This window comes from Crocuta crocuta, unplaced genomic scaffold (genome assembly GCF_008692635.1).
Source record: "Crocuta crocuta isolate KB4526 unplaced genomic scaffold, BGI_CrCroc_1.0 scaffold44, whole genome shotgun sequence".
Lineage (NCBI taxonomy): Eukaryota > Metazoa > Chordata > Mammalia > Carnivora > Hyaenidae > Crocuta > Crocuta crocuta.
The window spans coordinates 8,004,022-8,026,070 of NW_027530179.1; the positions used below are offsets into that span (position 1 = coordinate 8,004,022).

General features: G+C 50.7%; 1 protein-coding gene and 1 non-coding gene across 2 annotated transcripts in view; one reads left to right on the forward strand and one right to left on the reverse strand.

Moving 5' to 3' along the window:
• The window catches only part of LRFN2 (leucine rich repeat and fibronectin type III domain containing 2), a 41,212-nt gene that overhangs the window by 10,131 nt on the left and 9,032 nt on the right, over positions 1 to 22,049 (forward strand). The gene's annotated exons all lie outside the window — the stretch shown is intronic.
• LOC144232227 (U6 spliceosomal RNA) lies at positions 16,047 to 16,151 on the reverse strand. The gene has a single exon (XR_013335339.1). It is a non-coding gene; the product is annotated as a U6 spliceosomal RNA (small nuclear RNA).

Here is a 22,049-nt window from a genome sequence, read left to right on the forward strand (position 1 = left end):
GGAGACAGAGAGAGAGAGAGAGAGAGAGAGAGAGAGAGAGAGAGAGAGAGAAGCCCAAGCAGGCTCCATGCTCCATGCGGAGCCTAACCTGGGGCTTGACCCTACAATCCTGGGATTATGACCTGAACTGAAATCAAGAGTTGGACACTCAACTGACTGAATCACCACCTACACGCCCCCACATCTCCATTCTACACACAGCAGGAAAGATGAAAGCCAGAGAGCAAGAGGGTAAAGGGGAGGAAGGTTGCAGAAGCCCCTGCCAATAACTTGGTCACACCTGTCTGCAAAGGAAGCTGGGAAATGTAGTACATGTAGGCACAATGTACTCCCATTAATATAGAGAAGATAGGGAGGCAGCTAGCACTTCCAGAAGTTCAGTTTGTACCCCACTAGCCCTGGAACCGGGAGCAAATCATTTCATTGCCCTCTGTCTCCATTTTCTCACCTGTACTTGGGAACAGAGATTCCTCTCTGCATATTTCCTGGGATTGTGGCACAGACTGAATGAGATCATGTATTTGAAAATACATCTTTCATAGTCTACTGTGCAGTGCTGGACACATCTAAGTACATACTGTTATTTGGAACCTCCCTACTTTCCCTTGCCCCTCTTCTTGGTCCTTTCCTCCAGGCTACTTCTTTTTTTTCCTTAGATTTTTTTTTTTTACATTTATTTATTTTTGAGAGACAGAGAGACAGAGCATGAGTGGGGGAGGGCCAGAGAGAGAAGGAGACACGGAATCTGAAGCAGGCTCCAGGCTATGAGCTGTCAGCACAGAGCCTGATGTGGGGTTCAAACTCAAAAACCATGAGATCATCACCTGAGCCGAAGTCGGATATTTAACCGAGCCACCCAAGCACCCCTCCAGCAGGCTGCCTTTTGTGGCTCCAGTCTTCAAAACCTCATTCCAAGAGAACTGTAAACTTAGAAAATGATCTAATAGGGTTTTAAAAGATCAAGGTACAAGATGTAAACCCTTTCACAAATTTTTGCAGTTCAATTGGGAAGTCTGAAAGACCCCAAAGGAATGAATCTCTAATGGTGGAATTTCAAAACCCACGGCAGACTTGTGCATAGGGAAGACATTTTTCAAGTGTGCCTTCCAAGAGTATTTCAAGTCATATCACTACCGTCTCATCCTTTCTTTCTTGCTCTGCACAAGAAGGTGACACCATTCAGATTCAAAAACCTTCAGGGCATCTGCTTAGAGGTGACTACTTTTTCTACTTGTCATTCCTTCTTCATTCTCAAAAAGCTTTGGCTGGAGACATCTCCGAAGATAGAAATAATTAGCAGGAGTAAAGGGATTATTCAGTCTGCCTTGCTTCTGAAATATGTCTTTTCCCTCCAGTGGTAAGAAAGAACCAGAAAACCGGGTCCTTGTTAATTTTCTGTACCTTTGGTTAGTCAGTGGGTGGAAGTGGGGATATCATTTATTTCATACGAGGAAAATGCCAAAGGAGACTCACAGAGGGAGGGGCTATGTCAGAAGGAGTGTCTGGTGCTGGGGGTCAGTGCTGGTGATGATGGCCATTAGAATGCCACCAAACCTCATCTGACAACAAGACTTTGCCCAGGTGGGTTCGGAGCAGCCGGCTCCTTTTAGGAAGAACCAGGGGTGGGAAGCAAGTGAAACCCAGGCGTCCCGACCCCAAGCCCCAGGTTCCTACCTCCCCAGTGGTCCCTGACCCTGGCTGCACCCTGGAATCTTTTGGGGAGTTGTATTCTCCCTAAGAGACTCTGAGTCAGCTTGGGGTGGTGCGCAGGCATCAGTGTTTTTAAGGCTCCCCGGGGACTCTGACGCGCATCCAGCATCATGCCACCTGCCTGGGAAATCAGGTGTGCGGGTAGCACGGGTGGGCGGAGCCACTGTGCATCCCGCGGCTAGGGTGGCCTCTGAACTTCCGGTGAGGGGAGAAGCCCGAAGCCCTGGTCATCTCACTTCTCGGAGACTTTGCTTCGTCTTTAACATGGAGATAACAATCCCTGAGAATGGGGTCATCTCCCGAGAGTTAAAGTATGTGAAACGCACAGAAACTCAAACACCTTGCACTCTTTAGTTGCTGGGGTAACTGTCTTGTCCCCTCGGCGGAGCCTGAGTGATGAATACAAGGATGGAATCCGGGGCCCCACACATGGGCTCTTGTTATCTCCCCTCTCTGGGCCTCAGTCTTCCCATCTGCAGAATGGGAATAATAATAACCGTCCTGCCCCCCTCACTAGGTGGTAGCGATATGGAAGGAGATGTCAGGACACGAATGAAGAGCATCTTCATAAAGTGCCAAGTGCTTCTAGTGGTAGAGATGGGACTACAATGGATTAATCAATTTCAAATGTGGAGGGTTTTTATGTAACAGAATCCCAGCAGGAGGTAGTTCAAGGCTGGTATGGGAGTCCCCTGGCCTTCAAGGACTGAAGCTCCAAGCTTCTGCAGGTCAATGGCGTAATCCTTAACATGTGGTGCATGTCTCCTGTGCTCGCTGACACTTACCCCGGGACTCCCTGGCCTGCCCAGCCCACCGGCAGAGCGCGCACCGCCTCCGAGAGTATCCCCCTAGGACTGAGCCCCAATTGCCCACGGGGGTAACCTGCTTAGTGGAACCCCGTGTACGGACTTCCTTCCCCATTTCCTCACAGTGTCCTGGGCCCACCTCCCAGATAAACGACTTGTGTTCATTCTTTTTGTCTTTTTTAATGTTTTGTTTATTTCTGAGAGAGACACAGTGTGAACAGGGGAGGGGCAGAGAGAGAGGGAGACACAGAATCTGAAACAGGCTCCAGGCTCTGAGCTGTCAGCACAGAGCCCAACACGGGGCTCGAACCCACGAACCACGAGATCATGACCTGAGCCGAAGTCGGACGCTTAACCAACAGAGCCACCCAGGTGCCCCAAACGACTCATGTTCAAATCCTCATCTCCTGCTTCTGGCCAACTGAAACTTAAACAGACACCTCCTCCTCGACGGGTCAGCCCCTGTAAAGAGTGCAAGGAGCACCCAGAAGTCCCTCCCAGTGACTCTGCCGGAGGCTGAGAAAGCTAGTGGTTTGTGAGACATGTCGCCCCCCCAAACAAAACGAGGCCTCTGCCAGGAAGCTGGGGGAGGGGAGAGGCTCACGGGGAGGCGTACAGCCGCTGCAAAGCTCTATGGGTGAGAGCTTTGGTGTCATTAACGCCTCTTGGCACCTTCCCATGCAATCCCAGAACCCAGTAGCCAACATGTAGCTGAGGCCAGCCTGGGAAAGAAGATGATCCAGGCTGTTTTTCTGCTGCTCTGTGAGTGCTCTTTTCTCATCTTTGGAGACAGTGAGATGGAGAGCAGCAAAGAGGGATGTCTTAGTTCCTGCCAATTAGGCCTGTGGTCTGGCATGTGCGTGTGTGATGGGAGTGGGCGCCCTGTGGGTGACAGGAGGGCTCGGGACACGAAGCCAAATTAACGCCCATCATCCTCAAAGTTGCCAAGGTGGTAGGGGCGGGGTGGGGTGGGGGGCCATGGCGAGTGGGCAGGGTCACATGCACCGCAGACTGCGATGTGCCAGTCTAGGGCGAAGGCAGGGCCACCGAGACTTTGCAACATGGGTGAGCGAGCTCATTCAGTATTCAGGAAGGAGAGCTTTTTCTAGCTGGGGTGGGCTCCCGAGATGGGCTCCGACTCGTTCTGTGGCTGCGGGGCCAGTGCTTGGGTGGAGTACTGATCCAGATGTGGGAACTAACTTCTGTTGCATCGGAAAGGAGATGAGTGTTCAGGAATTAAACACCACAGGGAACAATTAAACACTTAACCTTGTAACATGGTAATTAGTTAGCGATGGTACTAAGTTAAGAGGCCTTTCAGGGTAGTAATTAGCCACCTAAAAGGTTAAAGTATAAATGAATTGCTGCATGAAATTTGTCCACTTGAGCTTTTTCATGAGCTAACTGAAGTGAATTTGCATGCCTGGGTCAGGAGGGTGTGTTCTGGGGCAGTGGGGGGTGGGGGGGCTTCTGGGAACAAGTGGAATGGAGTATTAGGTGTATCCTAGAAAATAGGTGGGATTCAAGGGAAGAGGGGAAGGCAAACTGTTTTAGGTGGAAGGAGTAAAGACAGATGCAGAGGCAAGTCCTGGTCAAGGACCTATAAGGGCTGCTAGTGTATTAGTCAGCTGCTGCCATGGTAATGCTGCATGACAAAGAACCTCGAAATCTAGGCGGCTTACAGCCATTAACATTTCCTTTTCCCATTCCTGTGTCTGCAGGTTTGTTGCAGTTCAGCTGGTCTTGGCCTGCCTGGGCTGGGCTGGGCTGAGCTGGGCTGCAGTTTAGATGGTCCCTACCTCATTCTGCAGCCCAGCTAGGGGTGGGAGCTGTTCAGAGGATATTCTTATTTCTTCTTTTGATGAGAGCAGAAATGAAGGAGGCCCAGCCCAACAGAAGAACCACATGCCAAGCCGCTGGTGGCATCACATGCACTAAATCCTATTGGCCAAAGTGAGTTACCTGGCCAAGCCCAAAGTCAAGGGGCAAGGCTTGCACTTCGCCCACCATCAGGCCATGGCCAGCAAGGCCACAGAGGTATTAGGTTATCACAGGGAAGTGATGGAACAGGGCGGGCAGCTCAGTCCAGCACGCATGGGCTGCCTCGTGGAAGTGCGCTGTCCCTGGGCAGGTTCTCAAACCTGAGCGTGCATCTGAGTCACCTAGCACACTCGTCAGCCCCCAGATGCGAGACCCGACTGGGTTTCTCACTCGGCTGGTCTGGAGCGGAGTCTGGCAATCTGCCGTTCTAATACATTCTCCCAGGGCTGCCAGTACTGTCAGCCTGGGGACCACACTTCAAGAAGATCTGGTCTAGGAAAATAACAGGAGGTTTGTGGAGAGAGGATGGGAGAGGTCAGCCTGTGGGTGGCCTTGAATGCCACACAAAATGGCTATATTGACTGAACACTTACCGCCTTCCAGTTACTGTCCTAAAAACCTGCTGTGTGTTCTCTTCATGGGTACATTAATCATGTGAGGTGTGATATTCCCATTTGACAGATGAGGACACAGAGCCATGGTGGGTGATGTGACTGACAAGGCCCCACAGCTTGGAAAGGGTGGAGATGGAGCTTGTAGCCAGTGCTCTGTCCTGTCCTGAAAGTCAGCCTTTCACCAGTTGACAATGGGGAGTCAAGTCAAGTTCTAAGAGAAGGAATGACCTGTGGTAGAGAAAAGTCTGGGTTTGGAACTGGTTGGTCTAGGCACAAACCACACTTTGATGTTTGATAGCTAAATCTTAATTTATTCAGTCAATGAATATTGTTTGTTTTGGGGTAGATTCTGTCAAGACCCCAGGGTTAGAACAAGGCAGGCAAAGTCCTTGCATTCTTATGAGAGAAGGGGACAAAAAATTTAATGTGTACCAGGAAGATGGTTATTATGAGGGGACACAGACTGAGGGGCTACTGTTTGATATGGGTGGTCAGGGATGGCCCCTCTAAGGAGTAACATTGGAAGAGAGACCTCAGTGGAGGAGGAAAAGAGTCCAGCAAGGGAAATAGCATGTGCAAAGGCCCTGGGGTAAGCACAACTTGCCTTGTTGGAGGAGCAGCAAGGACTCCAGGGCATCTGGAGGAAGAGTAATAGTAAATGAGATCAGAGGACTGGATAGGGCTGGGTCCTGGTGGGCCCCACAGAACAAGGTAAGGCCTTGGATTTTATGCTGAAAGAGATGGGAGCCACTAGGTATTGAACATGGGAGAGTGCTGTGATTAAGAAAGAAGATTCTGGGAGCACTGGGGTGGCTCAGTTGGTTGAGTGTCCAACTTGGGCTCAGGTCATAATCTCACAGGTCATGAGTTCAAGCCCCATGTTGGGCTCTGTGCTGACAGCTCAGAGCCTGGAGCCTGCTTCCAATTCTGTGTCTCCCTCTCTCTCTGACCCTCCCCTGCTCATGCTGTCTCTCTCTCTCTCTCTCTCTCTCTCTCAGAAATAAATAAACATTAAAAATTAAAAAAAGAAAAAAGATTCTGGCTGCTAGGTGAAGAATAGACCTCAGGGGGTTGGGGTGGAAGCTGGGAGACCAGTTGCAAGATGGTTGTCGAGGTTTTAGCTATATCTTGAGACCTTCCTGCTCCTTAATGTTCACATCCAGAAAATGGGAGAAGCATCCCGTCCGTCTCTTGCCCTCAGGCTCTGTATGAGAGCAGAAGGAGATCAGGGTGTGGGCAAGTGAGTATAAATACTCAGGCAGGGAAATTAAGGAGTGATTTTTCTGGTGGAATCCGTGGGCCTGAACCTTCCCGGCTGGTGGACAAGCACAAGCCTGGAGTGGAGAGGGGGTCCTGTGTCCACCCGCAGAGCAGACATCTCTCACATCACTGTCCCAGCTCTGCGCTCAGCACCCCGTCCCCCACCCTCTCCGCCCCCAGCCCTCTCACTCTGATGGGGAGTAATTATTTATGTTCTTGTTTAATTAGCTCATTAGGCATGTGCTGCAGTATTTCTGATAATAAATCTCCTCTAGTGGCTCTTAAGTGCATTTCTGCTGGTGCCCGGCCGCAGTGATGGACGCTGCAGTTGCAGATGTGGGGGTAGCCGGCGGTGGGGGCTGGGTGACCTGCGTTCTGTCCCCTGGAGCTTGCGGACAGGTGGAGAGGCTGCCGAGGCCCCGGGCATGAAGACAGGATCTTGGAAGCTGAGGCGGTGGCAGCAGCCGGCACTGAACGCCAGAGAGATATTTTTACCACCCGTCAAAATGCCGCCGTGTGTGAGCCAGTGCCAAGGGCTGCCTCCCAAGGCTGCTTTGCCCTCCTCCCCCAGCCTTTGATTGTCGCTCAAAGGAAGGTCTGAGTGAAACGGAGAGACTTTGAAAATTCCCGGGTTGGGTAGGCTGGTGCCCAGCAGTCCGTTCTCTCCAGCAGGGGCTGGAAGGAAGCTTCTGTCCAACAGCAAAAGTGAGTGGGTGGGAGTTGCCTTCCCAGGGCATAAGTGCCAAGATTTAGACCAAAACCCCACTCTCTCCCATTCTATCTAGAGGCCCCTCCTTCATGGAAGATCAGAGAGCCTGAAATTCTACTGTTAGAGATGCATTTCTTTGTACTTATCACAGGCAAAGCCTGGGTGATGCTGAAGCAGCTTCCTCCGGGACTGGTCAACAAAGGATATGGACATGATGGAGGGCACAGCGGAGGTCCTGGCAGCAGGAGGAGGGACGGGGTCAGGGTACGATCATAGGCGACCTCAGAGCCCAGTTCCCCTGTATGGACATATTTTCAAGGGCTCAAGAAGGCCGAGGGAGACGGAGGGAAAGACACAGTCTTGGGATGGTTCCAGCTATTTATCTGTCACAACTCTCTTGGACTCTCTTCTTCTTTCTTTAAATGAGCCTTGTTCTTGTTACTTTCACAGATTGAAAAAGGTCCAGAATTAGGAAGGGATAGTTCAAGGTCATCCAGGCCAGGCCTCTCCTTTCTTCGTGAATCCTCACGATGCCCACCCCTTCTCCCACCTATCACCCCACCTCCCAGCACACCTTAGGATGCTACCTGGCCGTATAGGGGAAGAACTCCCACATACAAGAAACTACCCCCTCCTTTTTCCCCCAAGAGCCCCGACTACTGTTGGGAGCTCTAGCTAAAAAGGTCTTATTACAGGCCCCCCAAATCCATCTGCCTCCACCTCCTGCCCTTACATTCTGCCTTCACCCACATCAGGAATAATATGAATTCTTGTTTCAAAATATGTCCATGTGACATTTGTAGATAATTCTCCCGGCTTGCCTGCCTAATGCTATTTTTTTTCAGATTCAATATCCTCCTTCCCTGACTTCCTCTGTTCTTGCCTTGCACCTTTAGTCATTGAAGAGGTATTTAGTTTATGCTTCTAAGGTCAGGTCTGGGCCACTCACAGGGCAAACGGCCATCAGCAGGATGGCAGCTCATGTTTCCTAGGGAGACAGACATGTCCTAAGGAGTCATTACTTGAGTAGTAACTGATTCAGTTACTACAGCTAGGATAAGTGCTGTGTAAGCATACATCAGAGCGGGTCCTGGGAAGGTCAGGGAAGTCTTCCCAGAGGAGGTGACCCAGAAGGCCAAATAGGAGCTCAGCCAGTAAAGAGACACAGGAGGTGATTCAAGTAAAGGGCTGCCATGCTTGTGCCTGGAGCAGGAAGGGACCTGGAGTATGTTCTGTGCTGCGTCTCCTGCTCCCCTGCCTTGGAAGTGTGCCAGGTTGTGCCCACCCTCTACATGTGTGGGGTCCAGTGAGCAGTGGGCTGGATGTGGCCTGGCCAGGGCGAAGTGGACTGAGGCAGCCCCTCCTGGGCTGGGGGTAGCCCTCATCTGAAGGCAGCCTTGGTTCCTATGGTCCAAGTCCCACGCAGACTAGAGGCCCCATCGTCTGAGACCACCTCAGCCCCTCCTCCACACTGGGCTCTTTCCAAGACAGAATGACCCAGGGCTGCGTGGCTGTTTGTGGGCACCACCAACCACCCTGGGGTCCCCGGGTCTCTAGCTCAAACCTACCTCCTCTTCTGATCTGCCATGAAATATATATATTTTTAATTTACTTGTCTTATTTTATGTGCTTTTGTGTGGCAAGTCATCTTAGATCTTTGGATGGAAATTAAGTGGATTATAAATCACAAAACCAATTGATGGAAATTAGGTCAAAAGTGCCAAGTAAATGCAGGGGTTTTTTTCCCTCCAGTAATGATGATGACAGTGAGAGCAAACCTTTCTTTTTTAATTTATTTTTGAGAGAGAGAGAGAAAGAGAGAGAGAGAGAGAGGCAGAGCATGAGTGTGGAGTGTGGGAGGGGCAGAGAGAGGAGGGAGATACAGAATCTGAAGCAGCTCCAGGCTCTGAGCTGTCAGCACAGAGCCGGATGCAGGGCTCAAACTCATGGACTGTGAGATCATGACCTGAGCTGAAGCTGGATGCTTAACCAACTGAGCCACCCAGACACCCCAAGAGTCAACCTTTCTGAGAAGGTACTATGTTCCAGTTACGATTCCAGTGGCTTCCATGTATTAGCTTATTTAATTCTTTCAACACATCGATGACCAAGGTACTGTTATCTTGTTTTTTTTTTTTACAGATGAGGAAACTCAGGCACAGAAAGGTTAAGTAGCTTTCCTGAGGTGCTCTGTCTGGGATTTGAACCCAGGTATGCTGGCTCCAGGGTCTGCACCTCGATGCCTTGATAATCCACAGCTAGCATGTGAGTGCTTGCTGTATGCTCCCCACTGCACCAGGCACACACACCGTGACCCAAGAGGCAGTCCTGACTATTATGCCCACTTCACAGGGTAGAGATCTCCAGGATCAGAGAAGGTAGGTAAGCTGCACGAGGCCTCCCATCTTGGAAGTGGCAGGGCCAGAATTCAAACCCAGGCCTGCCATACTCCAGAGAGTTCCCGATCGTTCTTCTTCCTCCCAGGGCATGAGTTAGGGTGGAGAGGAGTGACATGGATGGATGTCTTGGAGTCTTAGGTGGTATGTTCAAAATTAGGGCATCTGGGGGCACCTGGATGGCTCAATCGGTTAAGCGTCCAACTTCAGCTCAGGTCATGATCTCACAGTTTGTTGGGTTCGAGCCCCGCGTCGGGCTCTGTGCTGACTGCCAGCTCAGAGCCTGGAGCTGCTTCAGATTCTGTGTCTCCCTCTCTCTCTGACCCGCCCCTGCTCATGCTCTGTCTCTCTCTGTTTCCTGATAATAAATATATGTTTAAAAATTTTTTAAAAATTAGGGCAACTTGCTGGCTTAGTGAGTAGAACGCGCAACTCGTGATCTCAGGGTTGTGAGTTTAAGCCCCATACTGGGGCTTTAAAACTAACTTCCTTCCTTCTTTCTTTCTTTCTTTCTTTCTTTCTTTCTTCCTTTCTTTCTTTCTTTCTTTGCTTCTTTCCTTCTTTCCTTCCTTCCTTCCTTCCTTCAAGCTTACTTTAAATAAATACATACATACATACATTAAATAAATGAATGAATGAATAAATAAATAAATAAATAAGAAAAAACAGAGACCAGTGACCCCATTTTCCTTCCAGATCATCCCTTTCCCAGCCACCTACTCTGTTAACAAACCCGGAACCACCAGCCCGCTCTGNACGAACTGTGAGATCATGACCTGAGCTGATGCTGGACACTTAACCGACTGAGGCACCCAGGCGACCCTTACCTTCTTTTAACCTGCTAGGCTTTTCCTTTTTGCCATAGCATGTTCCGCTTTATAACATATTCAATCATTAACCAGTTATGTGTAATATTTATTTTCTGCCCTCATGCTGCTCAGAATGTCAACTCCACGAGGCAGGGACTTGCTGTCCCCGGTGTTCTGCAGACATTTCTTGGGCGAATGGACCAGGCTGAAAAGACCTTAGAAATGGTCTGCTCCCAACCCCTCTCTGTGCCCAGGAAGACCAGAGACCCAGCCGGGGCTCGGGACTTGCCCTGGGGTCATATGGCCGTTAGGAGTTGCAGGACTGGAGGAAGAATCCAGGCATCCACCCGCTGGGCCAGAGCTGGGGCTCTGCATGGTCTGATCTGCACTGACATCCATCGGAGGATGTGCTTGCCCGCCACATTCTGTTAACTGCCTGTGGGATCAGGAGCTGGATGGGCTGAGGCTTCCTTGCTTCCGGTCTTGATTTTTTTTTTAATATTTTTATTTTTATTTCTAGGAGAGAGAGAGAGNACCCTCAACCAACTGAGCCACCCAGACGCCCCCCGCCCCCGTCTTGATTTTTTTTTAAAAAGCAGGGGCGGAGGAGGCACCTGGGTGGCTCAGTTGGTTGAGCATCTGACTCCGGCTCAGGTCAGAATCTTGAGGTTCATTAGTTTGAGCCCTGAATAGGGCTCTGTACTGGCAGTGCAGAGACTGCTGGAATCTCTTTCTCTCTCTCTGCCCCTCCCCCACTTGTGCATGCATGTGCGCTCTCCCTCTCTCTCTTTCTGATAAATAAACTTAAAAAGGTTTTTTTACTTTAAATTTTTTTAAATGTTTTATTTATTTCCAGGAGAGAGAGAGAGAGAGACAGGGCGAGCAGGGGAGGGTCAGAAAGAGAGAGAGTCACAGAATCTGAAATAGGCTCCAGGCTCTGAGCTGTCAGCACAGAGCCCGACGCGGGGCTTGAACCCACAAACCACGAGGTCATGAACTGAGCCGAAGTCGGACACTTAACCGACTAAGCCACCCAGGCGCCCCGGTTTTTTTACTTTAAAACAAAGGTAATGGATATATTGATAACTGACTTCCTGACCCAGAGGGGGTCCGATAACATGGGTTCCGTGAGTGCGGGAGGTCAGGGAACTCTTACAAGGTGGCTGGGCGTACAGTGAGAGGTGTTTACGAAACACCTTCACCTGGTGGCCAGCAGCGTGCCGGCTCCTTCCGTGGACCGCTCGTCCCGTTCTGACCCCACGCCGTGAAGGAGTGTAATAATAATAGCCAACATTCACTGAACTGTGTGCCAAGCACTGTTCTCAGTGCTTTTCGGTATTCATTCCTTTAATCTGCCCGGCAGCCCTATGGAGTGGAGAGCTTTCTATTATCGTCCACACGTCACAAATGAGAAACCGGAGGCAATATGCCAGGATATAAATGCTTCCATTCTGGGTGCTTGGGAGGCATCAGGGAACCAAACAACGAAAGATCCTTGTCCTCACAAGCACAATACATGGGTAAATTATATAGGTGTGGGGAGGCAATGCGTGCTGTGCAGGTAGAGCAGAGCAGGGTGAGGGGCTCGCGGCAGTGGCCGAGTTGCAGGCCTCGGGTGGCCCGAGCAGGGCTCCTGACAGAGGCTTGAAGGAGGTGAGCCAAGCGAAGGTGTGCAGGGAGTGAGTTCCAGGCAGAGGGGACAGCCAGGGCCAGGCCGCAGCCCAGAGCACGTCTGAGGAACAGTGAGGGGCCTGGGTGACTGTAGTGGGAGAGTGAGGAGCAGAGTCTAGGAGATGGGGCAGGGAGGGAGTGGGGTCAGATGACGGGGTCCTTACAGGCCCCCTCAAGGATCCTTCTCAAATGCTCTGACTCATTCACATCCTCGCCTCACTTAAAAGCTCATAGGTGGGGCATCTGTGTAGTTCAGTTAGTTAAGAGTCCGACTTCAGCTTAGGTCACCATCTCAAGGTTCATGAGTTCGAGCCCCATTTGGGCTCTGTGTTGACAGAGGCTCCGAGCCTGGGATCTGCTTTGGATTTTGTGTCTTCCTCTCTCTCTACTCCTTCCCCACTTGCTCTCTCTCTCTCTCTCTTTCTCAAAAGTAAATAAACATTAAAAAAATTTTTTTGAATGTTATCACAGGGGCGTCTGGGTGGCTCAGTTGGTTGAACGTCCAACTTTGGCTCAGGTCATGATCTCAGGATTCACAGGTTCGAGCCCCATGTTGGGCTCTGTGCTGACAGCTCAGAGTCTAGAGCCTGCTCAGATTCTGTGCTCCCCCTCTCTCTGCCCCTCCTCTGCTTGCGCTGTCTCTCCGTCTCTGTCTCTTTCTTTCTCTCAAAAATAAAAATACATACATACATACATACATAAAAGCTCACATGTGCTCGCAGCCTCAAGCCAGCACCCTCCTCTCCTCTCTGCTCACACACTGAGGGTGCTTCCATACTGGCCAGGAGACACACACTTAGACGCACGCACTGGCCAGTGGACACACACACAAGCCAGCCAATGGACACATACATGCTCACACTGTCCAGTGGACACACAGACTCGCACATACACTGACCAACAGACACACACTTACACAGCTACCCCGCGGGGAGCTTCATTCTCCATCCTACCTGTGTGTGCAGAAGAAGGGCAGGAGGGGCCCTCATCGGCCTTGCCCTGTCGGCAGCCCAGCCTGGGCCTCTACACAGTCAGGCCAGGTGAGGGAGGAAGGCAAGCCAGTTCCTGGGCCTTCAGACCCATACGCCCCAGTAGACAGTGCTGGAGAGATGCACAGAAAATTACAGACGTCAAGTCTGTGATGTGCTCACACACAATTTACTCACATGGTTACTTCCATATAAGATCAGACCCACATGGGCATCCTGCGGGTCACCGAAGTGCATTTAGAGGCTCCATTCTGTGCTCACTGTCCGCACAGGAACTGCTGTCCAGGGGCCTGGGGAGGGTGGGGACAGAGAGGGTAATAATATTGCTGGTTTTAAGGGCACCGGAGTGGCTCAGTCGGTTAAGCAGCTGACTCTTGATTTCAGCTCGGTTCCTGATCTCAGGGTCATGAGATTGAGCCCTGCTTTGGGCTCAGCGCTGAGCATGGAGCCTGCTTGGGATTCTCTCTCTCTGCTCTATCCCACTCGCTCATGCTCTCTCTCTCCCTCTCTTTCTCAAAATAAATAAATAAACTTAAAAATATATATACTGCTACTTTTGGGTATTCCCAGTTAGAACCAGGACAGGGCACCTCTAGACCAGGCCGGCCTCACCTGAGAGCTTCTGGCTAATGAATAAATTCCACAGTAAGCCTCATCTTCTCAGCGCTGAGACCCTGACCCCTGAGATAGCCCACCAATGCCCCCAGACAGTGCACTTTCTGCCACTTCAAGAGCTCCTGCCTGGAGATAGGTTAGATGGTGTTACTGTTCTCTATGAAAAAGATGCTGCTCTTGCTGAAGATCAGTAGACAGAGACAGAGACAGAGATAGAGATGATAGAGAGACAGAGAGATGAGAGACCTGATAAAGCAGGTAAGCATTCACTATATTTATACATGATTGAGTGTATATTACATGCCAGTGTTTTGCACATGTTATTAGTAATCCTTGTATGACTCTGCAAATTAGATTTGCAAACTGCCTTTATAAGCAAGAAGACTGAAGTTCTGGGAAGTGAAGTAACAGGGTCAAGATTAGGCAGCCGGTAAGTTGGGGAGTCAGAATGTGAGCTCATAGCCCAGGTCACTCCGTGCCAAATCCTCTGTGCACTCACAGTTGGGAACGTGGCTCCCGAGCTCCCGCCCCTCTTGCTGGCTGTACCCCACCTGCCTCCTCCTGCTCCGCCTGGCTCTTGTCACCCTCTTCTGGTGATATTCTTGTAGAGTTCTAGAATGTCAGCATTGGACATGGAAGCACAGAGAAGAAAAGTGCCTTGCCCAAGGCCACACAGCAAATCTGTGACCAAGCCAGGGTTAGAGCCTTGTCCATCCAGCCTGGACCTGAGGCTGTTTGACAGCGGGTGCAGCTCCCCCCACCCCCGCTCCGAATCAGCTGGGCAGAGTAGCCTCCGCACTGCACAAAGGTCTCACTGCAAATGTCATTCTCTCCCTACCCCTGTTTAATTCCTTCCTGGCTAGCCTGCTTGTGTGACACAGAGGTGTCCAGGGGAGGATCAGCAGAAACACAGCCAGGAGAAGTGCTGAGTGGGCTCCTCCCGCCCATTTGCTGGAAAGAACATCTCTCCACGGGGCGAGGTGGCAGCAGAATGATGCCTGGCCAGCCAGGTGTCCAGTACACCACTTGGTTGTGGGGTCTGGCCCCCAGGCACGCAGGTTGGAGCAGCCCTTAAGGAAGCACCAAGCAGTCTCTAGATCACTGATTGGCGCACCGGTGCCGAGTGTCCCCATAATAAAAAAAAAAAAACACCACCTCACATTTGTGACCACCTTACCACTTAGTATGCTGTGTCCCAAGGAGACTCACATCTTCCTAGGTTTTCCCATCAGTATTATCGTCCCCATTTGACAGACAGAAAGCTGAGATTCTCAGGAGTGAGATCTCCTTGTTCACAATGGCTCAGCTAGCCGATGGCCAGGCCAGAAATGAACCTGATCTTCTGAGAGCAAATCCAAGCATCATCATGGCTGCTTTTTATTATTACACACTGGAGTTCCGAGCGCTGTCCTCAGTACTGAGCAAGTATCGTATTTAATTCTCACAAAGATACCATACGATCACTCTTATTAACCCATTTTGCAACCAAGAAAACCAAGTGAGGTCCGGAGACGTGCTGTGAAGTGACTCATCTCCACTGCACGGTCAGTGAGCTTTCTTCCACATAGCACAGATTTGACCGAGGGGTTGATTCAGTTCCCTTCCTCAAAGAGCTTCTCCTCTGACAGAGAGAGGAGATTACTCCTGGGGGAAAAGGCAGGGCCCCAAAACTCACCCATGAAATGATTGAGGACTTCATGTCATCTTGATCTCTTGCATCAGGGGTCAGTGTTAATTTTAGCACTGTTGTTGAAAGAAAACCTCGTGTTTACTCTTCAGGCATCCTGCCCAGCATTGGACACACTTTACTTCATTTCATCCTGACAGTATTCCTACAAAGCAGGTACTTGCATTCCTATTTAACCAAGGCAGAGAGGGCCACATATTCTGCCTAGAGTCACACGGCTAATCAGTGGCAGAGTGGGACTTGAACCCACGCCCAGCTGGCCCCACAGCAGATACTGTGGACCACTGTGTGTTTCCTTCCTCAGCCTCTTTCACACATCTGATTGATGCCACGTACTGTTCTAGAACTTCGCTGTTCTTCAACCATTAGGATGGATATAGAGGTGCCAACAGATGGCCCCAGGCCCCTCTCCCCAAAATGCTACCTACTATCCCTGATCTGTCAGGGCAACCAAGCCCATGGACACCCGAGCCAAGACAGCCCTGCCAATGATGACTGCCACCCAAGTGTGCATCAGCCCCACTGACATGGCATCTATGTCATCAACAACCTCTCTCCCTCCTACACTCCTGGCAGAATTTACTTTGTGATGGCATTTTTCAGAGGGGGGTGGGGAAGGCATTTATTTCATTGTGCCAAAATATACATAACATGAAATTGACTATTTTAGCCATTTTTCAGTGTGCAGTTCTGTGGCACGAAATACATCCACACTTGTGCCACCGCCACCCATCCCCCAACTTTCCTTATTCCCAGATGGAAACTCCGCACCTATTAAACACCAGCTCCCCTTTCCCCTCCCCAAGCCACCCTTCTACTTCCTGTCTGTATGATCCTGACCACTCTCAGAACTTCATATAAGTAAAATTGTGCCATTTTGGTCCTTTCATATCTGGCTTATTGCCCTGAGTGAACATCCTTAAAGTTCACCCATGGGGTAGCATGGAGCAGAATTTCAGAAAAATATGGAATGTGTCATGAATTATCATGTTCATCCTTGTGCAAGAGCCTTACTAATCTGTGTATCATTTCAACTTTGGTATATGTGCAGTTGAAGTGAGTACTGTGATAATATTTTTAAATGTTTATTTACTTATTTTTTAGAGAGAGAAACAGAGTATGAGCAGGGATGGGGCAGAGGGAGAGGGAGACACAGAATCTAAAGCAGGCTCCAGGCTCTGAGCTGTCAGCACAGAGCCTGATGCGGGGTTCAAACCCACAAACCTCAAGATCATGACCTGAGCCGAAGTCTGACGTTTAACCAACTGAGTCACCCAGGTACCCCGTGTGATAACATTTTTAAGAAGTCTGGTGCCACAGGTGACTTTGCCCCTGAGTGGCGCCCCCATGAAATTTTGGATCTGCCAACTCAGGAACTGTCTAATCAGAGACATCACTGGGTGGCACTGACCTCGGATCTGCCAGTTAGCTGCTCTGGTGCATTTTGGACACAGCTGGTGGGGAATCTTCGGTTTGAGCACTCCTGTGTTTACAGTGAGGTGTAATTGGTCTGACACCTTCTGCGTGTTTTCTGTAAGTGATGAATTGTTAGCGAGCAAGCTTTTCTCAGCTCCTCAAGGAGATGAAAGGCAGCTACCGTCGTCATCTTCACTGGGGTAACCAGTGGCCCGGGGAGAGGGTGGCCATGCGTATCTCCATTGCATTTCATTTTCATACTCACCCAGGAGGCTTTCCTGCCATCTCCATTTCACACGTGAGCAAAGAGGTTCTGAGGGAGAAAGTGATCTGGAGTCCCACGGCCTTCAAAGAGAGATTTCTGTCTGATTCTGAAACCCACTCTTGTTCCTCTGAGACACGCCAAGCCAGTCCTTGGGGGCTGGGAGCAAAGGAGAGGGTCCCCCATCCACAGAGACTTGGATGAAGGAGATGGAGAGAAAGTTAAAGACACACAGAGAGAGGTCTGACGTGGGCGGGAGCTTGCCTGGTCGCTGCAGTTGTAGAAACGAGCTGCCTTGGTAGAAACGCTGCTTCTGGGTAACAGAATGGGAACAACATGGCCTACAAGCAGCCCGGGGGAAATCACAAGGTGTTTTCCATTGAATGCACACTCCGGTGTGAGCCACCACACGTGGGATGCCGCTTCCAGAAAGTCCGATGGGGTCTTGGGTGGGAATGGGGAGAGGCTCAGGAGATGGGGGATGTCCGACTGGGGGAAGGTGGGGTCTGACTCTGTTCTCTGTGCTCAGACCGCCCCAGAGAGAAGGGCCAAACACGTACTGGCATGTGACTAGAGGGGAGGGGCCGGGTTGCACGTGGAAACTGGGGCCCCGGGGAAGTCAGGAGCCGTGGGAATGTGAATTCTGGAGAAGCAAAACCTCGAGGTGGGATGGAAGAGCAAAGCACGGTCTGAGAAGCACCGATGTGTCAACAGAAAATAATGGGGGGGGCGTGGCTTGGAGACCGTTGAAGGAAGACCCCACGTGGACCGGGACTCTCCTCCACTGAGGTTGTGAGAAGCTGGATGGGCTGCCTGGCCGGTCCATGTTGGCAAGCACAGTGCTGACACCCAGAGGAGCCTGTTGCAGAGGGACCGGGCCCCTCACAAGCAGCATTCCCGAGGTCTGTTTGTGGAGATGGCAGGGGATGCTGCAAAGGCCAGCCGACACGGGGGAGTGAGTTAGAGAAGCACCAGGCTGGGCCAGCAGCCGCACGGACAGACCCCCGGGTCTCAGACGGCCACCTCTGAGCTTGGCCGTGTGCCTGCCTTGCTGGCTGGCACCTGATCTCTCTGTCCCCCTTGAGACCAGAGGACTGCTCAGTTACCAACTAGCACGTGCCGAGTGCTCTCTGTGAGCCAAGTACCGGTGGACTATAGGTGCTGACTCTTTGGTCATCATAGCAACCCTGTGAGGAAAGCCCTATAATCCCTCCCCCTTTACAGAGAGGTTGAGCGGCTTGCCCAAGGTCACACAGTCTGTGAGTGGTGGTGCTTGGCTTGGAACCCTGATGACCCAGTACCAGCACTGTAACCCCTTCATGAAGAAGAGCACTGTGGACCAGGGCCAGCCTCCCTCACTGACACTGTAGTCTCAGCCAAACCTGGGGCTGGGCGCTTTCTCATACCCTGCTGGGCAGCAGGATCTGCCACGCTTCTCGAGGCAGGGAGCGAAGGAAGGGTCTCCCCTCACCTGTCACCAGGTAAGCCCTGTCTCTAGGGAGGGGAGTACAGAGGCAGCCTGCTGGGGCTTGGCTCCCTCTGGCCTGATTTCCAGTAATCTCTGCAGTCACTCAGCCAGGGTTTAATGAACACTTGTCACCACATGTCTTCTGGAAAAGACTCTTGGAGTCACATGACTGGGGGGGCACGTGTCCTGCAGTGAGTGTTGCAGGCATGATGCCTCCCTGCCGACCCAGCCAGGACCCAGGCCCAGTCCAGGTCCCCAGCTTTCTAGCTTGTGTGAGGTTTGCTAGCCATGGATCCCCAAGGCATCACCAACTCCTTTATATAACAGGCCCTCAAGAGGAGCTTACTCCGTGCCGTACACCGACCTAGGTTCTTTGTGAATCATGACTCGTTTAAACCTTACAGAGACCCTATAAAGCAGAGCTTATAAATCCCCCATTTTACAGTAATGGGGTATTTTTAGGAAACCAAAGCACAGACAGGTTAAGAAATTGCCCATGGTAAGTCATTATAGCTGGGAAACGGCCGAGCCAGCATTTGAACCCAGGAGGCTGGCTCTGGGGTCTGCTTGTCACCACTGCATCCAGCTGTCTGTGAAACTTCTCTTTCTTTCTAATGACAGGTATTCCTGGGAGGGGTGACATTGATCACTGGGATTGGATTTGTCTTAATAGAGACTTATGCAACAGAACTGTAACTAACAAGCACAAAGTGAGAAAACAGGAACAATGATGTAGAAACAGAGGACCAGAGTGGGGGCCCCAAGCTTCAGTTTGGCAAGGCAAAGCGAGCACTCTGGGGGCAGATGAGTTTGAGCCAGGCCCAGGGGAACCCCAGAAGGACCCCCACTAAACCCTGAGGTCCGAGGAGCCAAGAAAAGCTGGAAGAACCAGAAAGAAAGGATAAAATCTCTAAAGTCGCTGAGAGACCTTGTGGGGAGAAAGAGAAACACAGACCTTTAGGAGCAGACTCTGAGCCGGACAGTGTCCCCTGGCCGGCCCCATGCATTTGGGGTGCCGGGCTCACACAGGAAAACACCTGTCCCCTCCTGGAGCATGTAGCAAGGCTGCCCAGAACACTCTAGAAGAGCACCATCCAACTGCCCTGTCCAGTGTGGTAGCCTCTAGCCCCATGTGACTAGTATGACTGCGGACTTGAACTTTTCTTTGATTCCATTTTAACTGATTTGGAGTTAACTTTAAATAGCATGTAGCTATTTAACAGTAGCTGCATGTAGCTACTGTTAGCTGGTGCAGATACAGAGCATGCATTTCCTTCACCTGCCCAACAAATGTTTTAAGGGCTGACATTGTGACAAGTGTTGTTCTAAAGGCTGCGGAGATATCAGTGAACAAAAGAAGCAGAAAAAAAAACCCAAAAAACCTTGATCTCCAGAAGAGGAGCTGAGATTCTAGTGGAAGGAGAGAAAAGATAATTAATAATAAGCGTAGGAAAGGGGCGCCTGGGTGACTTAGTTGGTTAAGCGTTCGACTCTTGATTTTGGTTCAGGTCATGATCTCATGGTTTATGAGATAGAGCCCCACGTTAGGCTCTGCACCAACAGCGTGGAACCTGCTTGGGATTTTCTCTCTCTCCCTCTCTCTGTGCCCCTCGCCTGCTGATGGGTGCTTTCTCTGTCTCTCAAAATAAATAAATAAATAAATAAACACTAAAAATTAGTAAGCACAGTGACTAAGCAAATGATAGCATCTTTCGGGCAATACAAGTGGAATGGGGGGGGATGGAGCAGAGTAAGGGGCATGGGGGGACCCAAGATAGAGATGAAAGGAAGCCCACAGTGTTAAATGGGTGATCAGAGAAGGTAACATTAGAGCAGAATTGAAGGAGGTGAGGTAGTGGGCATATGGACATCTGGAGGAAGAGCACTGAGGTAAGGCCAAAGGCAAGTCCAAAGACCCTGAGGCAGGACACCCTTGGCACGTTTGAGGAATCACAGGGAGACCAGGCCCTGGTGCAGAGTGATCAGGGTGAGTAGGAAGAGAGGAAATTAGAGAGGTGAAGTGCAGACTACATGGAGCCTGTGGGCCATGCAAGGACTTTGACACATGAGACAGGCCTCACTGGGGGCAATGAGCAGAGGAAGGGCTTGATCTGACTGGCTTTTAAAAAGATCCTCTGGCTGCTGTCACAGAAGAGGCAGGGGGAGGAAGGCAAGGGAGTTCACCCAGAGGCCAATCAAACAAGGGCTTTGGTCTCCAACCCTGCCTGCTCACCTGAGCACAAGTACGATGGGAATGGATAGTGGGGGGCTTTGTCTCAGAATCTTAGTGACCTTGAATGTGGCTTCTTTACTTGCAGAGGGCCTCAGGGCACCGGGGGAGGCTGCGTTCTCAGCAGGGCAAAGGCAGAAAGGCCCAGACAAAGCCTGGTTCCTGGCCCCTGGCCCTTGTCAGAAGTTAGTTAAGAGGCTTCTGATTCTTGGAGCCCTCAGTCACGCCAGCTCCATGGTAATCCCATCCTAAAGAGCGGCCCTGTGCCTTCTCCTGTTACCACTCAGGGCCAGGCATTTAGGAAGAGATGTCAGAAGAAGGGATGCTACCACTTGTATTGGTACTTCCAGTAATTCTCCGTAACTGTTCGCTGATCCCTAGACCGTAAACAACAAATACAAGACACAGGTTCTTCCTGACCCTGCTCTGTCCCACGGAATTTGAACATAGCCTCTGGATCCTTCTCAACCCCAGCACCCAGCCAGTACTCAGGACTGGAACACAGCACTGAACGTACCCACAAGCCTTCCAGAGCCTGGCTCCCGGCTACTCCTTTGATGACCCCATTTCCTATCACTCTTCCCTCCTATCACTCTATTCCAGCCATACCAGCTTCCTCACTCTTCCTGCCTCAGGGTCTTCTTTGTACTGGCAGCTCCCCCTGTGAGGAAACTGCCCAGAGATATCCACGTGCCTCCCTCACAGTCTTCCGACCTCTCAGGAGCATAAGGAAGCAGCCAGACAACCCTCATCCCTCTTTGAAAGCCCATCTCCACCTCTAATTAGCTATGCAAACCTGGGGAAATTCAGTTACCTCTCTAAAATGAGAGCATTGGGGCGAGTGGGCATCCAACTTCGGCTCAGGTCACGATCTTACGGTCTGTGGGTTTGAGCCCCATGTCAGGCTCTGTGCTGACAGCTCAGAGCCTGGAGCCTGTTTTGGATTCTGTGTCTTCCTCTCTCTCTGCCCCTTCCCCACTCGCACTCGCTCTCTCTCTCTCTCTCTCTCTCTCAAAAATAAATAAACATTAAAAAAGGTTTTTTTTAAATGGGAGCATAATTATGAAAGGTACATCTCAGGGCTGTCACAGCATTGATTGAGATAATGTGAGAGCACAAGTCCAAGCCTTGGCTAGGTGCAAACGTTCTCTCTGTGAGACCTTGGGCAAGTCGCTTCTCTGAGCTTCAATTTATTTATCTGTAAATGGAGGATACTCATAGCACACCTCCCTCGCAGAGTTACCATTAGGATTAAATTAGTATATGTAGCATACTCAGAACAGTGGTTGACCTACAGTGAGTGTTCAATAAATAGTAGCTGTCATGGTAGCAATACACGATATTTTTTATTGCTGTCAGTTAGCCTGACTCTTAAGACTTGCTTCTTGCCCAAATCGGATTCTACACAGTTCAGTTCAAGGTAATTCAATATAGGGAGGATCATGCTCCGTGGCCTGACAGCCATGTTCCGGCGGTGTGCACTTGAGCAGGTGACCCACCTGCCTGAGCCTCAGTCTCTTCATCTGTTATGTGGGGAGAATTATTCCCACCTAGAGCATCCATGCATGGAATCAAAGAGACCGTGC